At 40.1% G+C, this 8,977-nt stretch overlaps 1 long non-coding RNA gene across 2 annotated transcripts; it reads right to left on the bottom strand.

The window, feature by feature from the left end:
• Positions 1-1,913: 1,913 nt before the first annotated feature.
• On the bottom strand, positions 1,914-8,626 carry LOC148056814 (uncharacterized). Of its 2 annotated transcripts, none has more exons than XR_015702259.1 (3): positions 8,447-8,626; positions 5,166-5,249; positions 1,914-2,281 (listed from the first exon to the last, which is right to left on the bottom strand). It is a non-coding gene; the product is annotated as an uncharacterized LOC148056814 (long non-coding RNA). The 2 variants fall into 2 exon arrangements; XR_015702258.1 differs by having other exon boundaries at positions 1,914-2,276.
• Between the last annotated feature and the right edge of the window lie 351 nt (positions 8,627-8,977).

Genomic DNA, 8,977 nt, shown 5'->3' with positions numbered 1-8,977 from the left:
GGATACCGTGCAAGCAGAATTTTCTTCTGACTCAGCCTACAGAGTTGACCTAGCTCACAAAAAAACATGCATTACAACATTTTAAGAAGTACAGCAAAGCCCATTTCTGCATTCTTGGGTGCTTCTGCGAGGTCCAAAGGGCAAACTTGCTTCAGCATAACCCATTGTTTGCTTTGGAATCTCAAAGATTAAAGGTGTCTATAAGTGTCAGTAATTCTCATGGTTATTGTTAAATATTTCCTTTTATTATCTGTATAATAGCAGTTAAAGATTAGAAAAAACAAGGTGAGTTTTCAAGTGCACCCTCACCGTTTCCTGTCTGTGAGCACAAGAATGTTCCGTGCGTGAGGAGACTCCGACTCACATGTCCCAGGAGAGCAGCCTGACCACCAGACCGCAGGCTGTTTTGAAGGCAGGCACTCTCCACCCTTCCTATTGAAACTGTGCCATGCTGCAGAAAATAATTTAAGTTCATTGGGCCAGAGAGAGAGAGAATGGGAGTCACAGAGAGCAGAGAAACGTAAGAGAAAGCATGACTGTACTGGTTAAGGCATCCATCTGGCAGAGAAAGCCTTAGATTCCCTTTCCAGCTTTCGGGACTGTTTCTTAAATATTTCATATAAATAGTCACTGGATAAAATACAGAAACAGCTGTTTTGGATACCATACTCAGAGGTGCCTAATTTTTCCCATGCTCTATATAGGAAATCTAGACACAGAACAAGAGGTTCTGAACTCCCCTCTAGCAACCCAGTACCTTTCACTTTGGCACTGCGGGATTGAAGTTCTGGGTAACTAATTCCCTTATTGGACCTGATCCTCAGGCTGTCACCTCAAAAATCTATTTCAGAGATGCACTTTCTCCATCACATTTCCCTTCCCAGTGTATTTGGCACCGACATTTTTTTGTATTGCTTCTTACAAGTGCTCCATTATTCCTTTAGCTCTTCCAGATAGCTTTAAAATTAAAAGCTTCAAAAATCAGGTCAGACTTTATCTTTGGCTAGGGTACATTTTTTGGTTTATATTTGACCTGCTAGAGAATTCAGCCATTTTCCCATTACAGAAGCTTGACTACGCCTATTTTCAGATAACAAGCTAGACTGGAGTTGTTTTTCTAATCAAAAAGGTTTGTGATACAGTTTGGTGTTTTATGCATTTCCCCAAAAGACTGTCTGGATTGGAATAAACACACACCCTCCAGATGAAGTTTTGGTTTATATTTGGAGAAAAACTGACTTTGGAAAATGTTTGAGGAAAATCACAGGAATTCTCCCCCCCCTTTTTTTTTTTTAAACCAGAACATTTTCAATACGATTGGCTTTTTGGGGAGTTCAGTTTCTGGCCTAAACTTCTACAGTTTTGCAGTGATTTCCTTAAACCCGACTGGTTCAGCATTCCGATAGGGAGCGCTAGGAAGGGATATACATGCAATTCTTCATGACCAGAGGTGGCTCGCTGGTGTGAGGGACGGTTGGAAGTGGGCTATGGCAGCAACATCTGAGTTGCAGGACAGCAGTGAGGGCCAGAAGTGAAGGACTGATTTTCAAATAGTGTCTTCTTTAAGAAATGAGGTTTTATTTCTGACAAATTGAGGAATGGATGAAATAAAAAAGAGTATTTATCATTTCGATTGTGCGTCAATAGGGTTGGATTGTATGCTTAGAGGTCAGCCTCTCTCAGATCTCTAAATACCTTGACAGTCCTGTTTTTAACACAGGAAAAGCAGTGTGGGCTAGTGTTGTGAATTACCCAGGTGATGAGTTTGTTGGTTTCACCTGCGTTCTGGTGGACAACTGTGTGTGTCTGGCAGGTTTATAGACAAGAAGGCTTCTAGGTGGGATTAGTAAATGAGAACGGACAACACGACCAAATGTATCAACTCACAGGGATGTTTAATGGGGAATGTCAATACAAAATCCAAACTTTTGGACCTGGTTTTCTCAGGGAGCTTTGGGAAAGAGCATTCGGTGCCCTTCAGAATTACCATGCCCTGACAGAGCTCCCTGAATGTGTGCTGCCAGCCTAGAGCAGGGTTACTCCTTGCTGGCCCAGTGCTGTGAGGTGTCTTATCCCGCTCTTTGCTTGAATGGTTCTAATGGTGGTGACAGATGTTTCATTCAGTTGTAGAAACTGCAGCTGGGGCTGGTGTTTCAGGGAGCATTTTTGAGGTGGTGAGAAGAGCTACTATCACAGGAAGAATCAGCTATAGAAGAGGTTTCTGTAGTGCCAACGCAGTCTCTCTTTTGGCCAGGCCACAGCATCTCATCTGGTCTCTGGACTTGCCAAGACAGAGAGGAAAGAATTTTACTTCAGCGGTTCAGAAATTACACAGGTGCCAGTATGTCCTTTCCAGTCCCTGTTCTGGAAGCAGCTCCTCCATCTCCAGTTACATATGAGCACTGTAACATGCTTTATTGCTTTCTCAAGCTGCAGCTTATTTCCCAGGTTCATTTGTATCATTTTCCTGGATGGAACCTGGTTCCAAGCGTAATAGTATGCTGGCTTTAGCCCCATTCAGCATTCAGCTTGAGAAGAAATTACAGGCACGGGCAGTGGAAGAGGACAGGATGGGGCCTTGTTTTGGTTACAAGATCTAGGCAAACAACTGGGTAGTTTTTTGAACATTTGTTCAATAAAAAGTATGACTAGGGGAAAGGCAACTCACAACAGATATGATTCCAGAGCTCTGAAATCCTGTCAGAGGAAAGGAAGGAAAGAAAGAGAGATAAGTTTCCAGGTGCATTTCAAAGCCTCAATTATCGCACATGGATGGTGAAATTTTAATTGGAGATTTGAACATGCCTGGGGTCAGGAATAAATGGCACTCAGAATATTGTTATTTTCCACTATATACAGGAATGCAAGAGAACCAATATTTACAACTGTACCAGGTAGACAGAGTTTCATGTTATTTCATCCAAAACATAGAAACAAATCATGATCTGAAGAAACACAGCCTCTCTGGAGGAGGAGACAGTAGCTGTTCAACTGCACAACAGATTAACACCATAAAACAGGACAGAGACCAAAACCCTCCCCTTGTCCTGCATAAACACGAACAGTTTAAGAATGGCATACAGTTAACTAGCTTTGAATTTTAGAGAGATAATAAATTTGATACTTTTAGATTTGTGGGAAATGTCCTGGGAATATTTTTTTAAAAAGGTCAGATGTCCAATTGGTTAATTTTGTTTCTCATTCAAAGGGGTCCACATCCAACAGCACAGGCACAACTTTAAGATTTTCATTGGAAGTGATGAACTTTAACAAGCCTTTCTGGACCCGGAGTTTGCCTTGGTCTTTTATTCAAGGGCTGACCAGAGTTTATGCTACTTAGCCTGTGAACCATAATCATAACAAATGGGGAAGACAGTCAGGATTTATATAGCTTTATATTTAATATGGGGAGTTTCTGGAAGGAGCCTGTAAGTAGGGACTGTTGCCCAGACCCCAAGCTTTGGCCAAGCAGTTCTTGGCAGGCCTCAAAGAGGGTGGTGAAAATGCAGCTTTAAGCATCCTTGCATCATCCTGGGGTTATCTCCCTGCCAGCATGGCCCCTAGTGTAAAGTGAAACACCAGCAGAGCTACTGTATTTTGCACTGGCTACCACCGGACCCAAGAAACTACTCTGATAACTGGGGATCCATGAGAAATAGGCTCAGTTTAGCCCTTTCTAAACTGTATGTCTTTCACAAGGACTCGGGAAAGGAAGAGCCATTGCAGTCCCTGCAGTGGCTGCAAACCAGCTTTGTCATATCTGCACTGGCTGATGCGCAAGTAGCTGGCTGAGCTGCCTCGCAGACTCCATTGCATTGATAATGTGGCCAAAAAACAGCTTTCGGTGTCTGGGAGGATCTGGCCCGCATGCCTGTGTGTGCATATGCAGATGTATGTGATGTCAGTGAATGTCCCCGCTCGCTGCAAAGGTCACTTTGTCTGAGATTTTTCATTTGCTTCAGAATAAAGCAACCTCGAGAATGTAATGAAGGAAATGAGGTCTGAAATTTGTTTCCTAACATCCATGAATTGCAGCACTGAGCTAAGGGGAAAGCATTCAAATCCCTCTCTGCCCTCTTGGATAGGATTCTGTTTGTAGCTCTGCAATAATCAGCAGACATCAGTGTCTGCTACAACTGAATATTTTTGGTATCTAATTGGCACTTAGATACCAACGTGATAGGAGCTTTAGAAATAGCTAAAGCAGATAAATATTGCTTCTTCTTTTCCTGTGTGTGCGTCTGTATGGTCTGTGTGAAGCTGTGTATTAATGTGAAAAATTCCCTGTTGATTTTAATGGGATGAATCTCTGTGTAGAGAATTTGCTTCATTCAAGCTGCAGTAACGTATAGAAGGGATAATTTTTTTCCTTGTGCTGTGAACATCTAGATCAAATTCCTGAAGTATTATTTGTGCAGAAACTGTGAATGCTCCCAGCTTGCAAATGAAGTCAAACCCTTGTTAATGTTTACAGTAAAACAGCTGTTCTCAGCATTTCTCCCTGAGCCTCAGCTACTTTAGCTCTACCATACTCAGCCTTACATCATAGCAGCTGCAATAATAAGAGGCTGAAAGAGGTCAGAAGCAGCCAGTCCTGCTAAACCACACCTTTGTTTAAAAGAGAACTTGGCTTGTAAAATGTCTCAACTGCTAAATTTTTCAGCCTGACTGGACTCCATGCATGGGCTAGGTCTTCAAAGACCTCACCAAACGCACGCAGGCACTGCCAGCACAGAGTAAAGCAGAACACAGGCTCTTTATACATTTTCCCGGGAAACTTTCTATAGATCCAGACTGGGAAAAGTTCCAAGGCTTCACAGAACTAAAGATAACAGTAATAAAAAAATGGACTAGAGCACACTGACATTTAAAAGAAATAGCTGAGCCTATTATATTTGTGTAGCAAAGCCTTGGTAATTTGTGCAGCAAGACTTTGCTAATTTACACTAATAAAAGTAAGATCACTACAGATTACTGAATTTTAGCAATTAGCAGGTATGTAAATAAACAACATTCTAAGAAAAGAAAAAAGCATCAGCATGCAGGTTGCTTTCAAGACTATAATTTCTTTGTAAATATTTATGATCACTCAAATCATAAATGCTACTGGCTATATTTTTTTAAAAATAATTAGGTGTTAGCAGAATGTAAAATAGAGCATTCACCTGCTCAGTCTTCTTTTCAGAAGAGAGAGGCCATCATTTTTCTGCTAGGTATGAAGCGTACGGTCTATTGAGCTTCTGCAGTGTCTACATTGTAGAAATACATGAATAAATAGGAGTTTAAAGTGAATTTAAGAACATTTTAACATTAGATGTCCTACACATGATTTATTGAAACCTTTTATTCTATTGAGTAGCCGGTGAGAGGTCTGTGGGTTTTAGCACATAAGAGAAAATGTGTTCATTCCTGATTTATTACGCTACATAGGAATTGGATAAAATTTGTCATTTTTATTTTACTGAAAATGGAAATTTGAAAATCAAAATAAGAAGAAAATAAGATTTGTACAGTTGAAAAGTTTCCAAACAGATTTATAGCTCCTGTATTCTATGTACGAGGGGTTATTTTAGCAGCATTTTCACAGTTAAAATCAAGTGTGAACATTGCAGTTGCATGCCAAATACTACCTGTGACACCTTTTAAATACATGGTGACTAAGGAACAGCAACCTTTTCTGGTCTTGCAGTTCACAGGGTGATGTCACGGACTGTCAGATGATGTCACAGATGTCCTAGATTATGGCAATAGGTTGGGGCAGAGGGGCTGTCACAGCTGGAATGCTCACTGAGCTTAGCAGATTCCACAGCGTGCTGCCATCAAAAGAACTTAGAAATAAATCCCAAATGTGCTTTCCAGTACAAAAAAGAGAAAGAAGAAGAAAGCAATAGAGGCTAGACAGCAGAATTTGTAGACTCCATTGATACTGGTACTTTTAATTAATACAGATACTTTTAATCCAGTGGGATTGCAGATTCCATTGATACAGATAGTTTTGGAAAGACAGTGTATAGTGGAAATTATTGGGTCTAAATTGCAATAAATTGGACTATAGTTTCAGTTATGACTCTTAATGGTGGTGAATTATTTGCCTTGAAATAATTCTTTGAGATCCTAATGATGTCAGGGTGTAGTTGTATGAGGCACTGACCAGCACAGCAAAATACATACCCTTTCTTGAAGAGTGTAGAGGCTAAATGTACAAGGACTAGACAAAGGAAATAATATGAGGTGGAATATTCAAGCAAATTATATAAAGTAACCATAGGTACATATGGTAGCTCTGTGCTTTTGTCACAAAAATCATGTAGTGTCTGGGGGAGAACAACTGCCCCCAAAAAAGCAAGTTTACATACCTTCATACATATATATGTATACACCTATAATATGTATGTATATATTTTATATACATAATCTAACACTGAGTGCTTTTAAAAGATGCACACATCAATGACATAAACCTTTTGTAACTACACGCCCAAGCTAAATATTAGTTAGCAGTATGCATTTTCCTTTGGGTTTCACTGGTGCATTCAAAGCATGATCAGTTTGTTTCTTCTGGCATAAATTGTCACCTGAACCCCTGAATAAAAATATTGCTTCTACTCTTGTCATACGGGGAGAATGTATTCTAACTCTCTCACTCTAGGTATAAATGTGTCTGTCACATTTGAAAAGGCAACAGTTAAATACATGTTTCCGCTGTCAGAGATGCAGCAGTTAAACCCTAAATAATATCTATAGGATTAAGATCCAAGTACCTTACAACAAATTTATATGCAGTTATCTTTTTCCACATTTCCTCTCTATCCCCTGTCATAGACTATGAAAGAAAATATAAGAAGTGCTCTAGTATGTATGCCTATCTCATTATCTCCATTTTCAGGTAAGTGGAGCAAACAGTTTCACCTTAGTAGATTTGTAGCAAAATTATACACATTCCTCTATGCTAGAGGAATGAAAAAAGCAGGATTGAGCCCAGAACGGGGGCAGAGGGGGAGAGACGAGAGAGTTTTTTAAAAGAGTTTTCTGAATAATCAGGAAATCCAGTGAGACAAACAGAATGTGTAGAGAGCAAGCCAGAATTATCAAATTACCATGACAACCGTAGGCAAGAACCCAGAGAGAGTCAGGTAAAGAAATTACAGTAGAATTACAGTTAACTTCACATTTATTTATTTAAAAAAAAAAATCCCAAGCAGTCAGGAAGAAATATTTCCTTTGGCCTAGCTCAGTGTGGTGCAAAGGCTTGTGAAATGCAGCCTTGTTTGCAATTTTGAAATTGCTTTGCAAATGTATACAAGTAGCTTTTATCTAGATATGCATATGCAGATTGTTTTAACCAGCAGGATTTGATGTCAGATACAAAACTCAGAATCACAGATGCCTTAATTTGTTTGAAAACAGAAACTGAAAGAGAATTCAGAAAAGGTAAAGGCTGTGTGTGTGTGTGTGTACACACGTATAGGGTGTATTTCTGTGTTATTTCTAAAACATTCTCCCTTGTATGTTTTTCCAGTGACCACTTTCTTCATTCAAACCTTTGCTTAACACATTCACAACCAAAAAGCTTTTAAACAATGAATACAGTAAAAAATAAGTGAAACTAAAGTGAAGTGAAACTAAAATCAGTAAGAGTGGTGGTGTTTATTTACAAAAGCTACAGGTTAACCATCAAGTGGTTAACCAGATTATCTGTCGAATTTGCACTGAAATTCTGTTTGTTCAGTTTTAACATTTCATTTCATATAATACCACTCCCGTGTATTGGAAAGATACAAGTATACAATTCTGAAAGGCAGAGATCCATGTTTAGAGAAGGAAGGGGGGGATTTGTTCACGTGGGGGGTGGTTGATTTTTTTCCCAGTTTTAAACAAAGCCCTCAAACTGCTAACACTCCAGTATATAAATAAAATTCCCCCAATGCTTTGTCTTTCTGTTTTATGCCACTATCTGCATATGTGTGCTCTGTAAACACAGATACATGCCCATATTGATCTTTTTAAACACTGCCCTGAAGTTTGCTGCGTGGTCAGGGAGAGGAGTGATGCACTCCATTGTTCCCTGCTATGATGTCATGCTCAGACTTCGCCTTGGTTAAACAGAATTCAGTTTACTGAACTGCAGCAGAATGTCTTTAGGGAACCCAAATTTATTGCCGTAGCAAAGATGGAAAGAAATAACATGTAAAAAAAGGAAGACATGGGAAAAAGGGTATAAATTCTGGCTAAAATATTTGCCGCCTATATTTTTCTCTACACTTTTTCAGAAGTAGATGTGCACACTCATTTATATACACACTCAAACCGTGCATAGCTCAAGGGTGTGTTTATTTTAATCTTGGGAACAAGGACGAGCCAAGATTCACTCTCAGGACTTGCATTGTCACTAAGATCTCTCTTAAACATGCAGTTTTATATCACACTGTTCATTCTTTTTACTCACATTAACCACACACGGAGTCCACATAATGGGTGATAATCCAGTGATGTTAATGAGAGCTAAAGGCATCGGGCACATTACAAGATCCAGTGGTAAACTAATTCATATCCACCAGCATCTGAAAACTGTATGTGGGGATAGTGAGAGGAAGAAAGGGGACGGCCTTTTAATTATGCTGGGAGATCCTGAACTGGAAGAGAAATCTGAAGGGACTGAGTGGGGAGAAGGAGGTCTTTCCTCCTCCTCCCTCTCTCCCTCCCTCCCTCCCTCCCTCCCTCCTGGCCTTAAAAAAATCCCTGGGGCCAGTCCTTCCCAAATAGGGACAGTTGGCAGGTATGTGTTAATCTTGTTCCCAGCACTTTGGAGGAGCCATGGCACGGAGGCTCACTCTGTCCTTTCAAACCAGCGCTTCCTGTCCTTCAAGAGTTAACCTTTTCTAGAACATTTATTTCACCATCTCAGGGAAAAAAAAAACCCTGCAGAGCTGAGAGGCTGCAGATCACAAGGCCATTCTGATAGCCTCCTGTCCCCATG

Source organism: Nipponia nippon, unplaced genomic scaffold (genome assembly GCF_047370975.1).
Source record: "Nipponia nippon isolate SJK-2023a ecotype South Korea unplaced genomic scaffold, ASM4737097v1 scaffold_11, whole genome shotgun sequence".
Classification (NCBI taxonomy): Eukaryota; Metazoa; Chordata; class Aves; order Pelecaniformes; family Threskiornithidae; genus Nipponia; species Nipponia nippon.
This window is presented reverse-complemented; position numbering and strand designations above follow the sequence as displayed.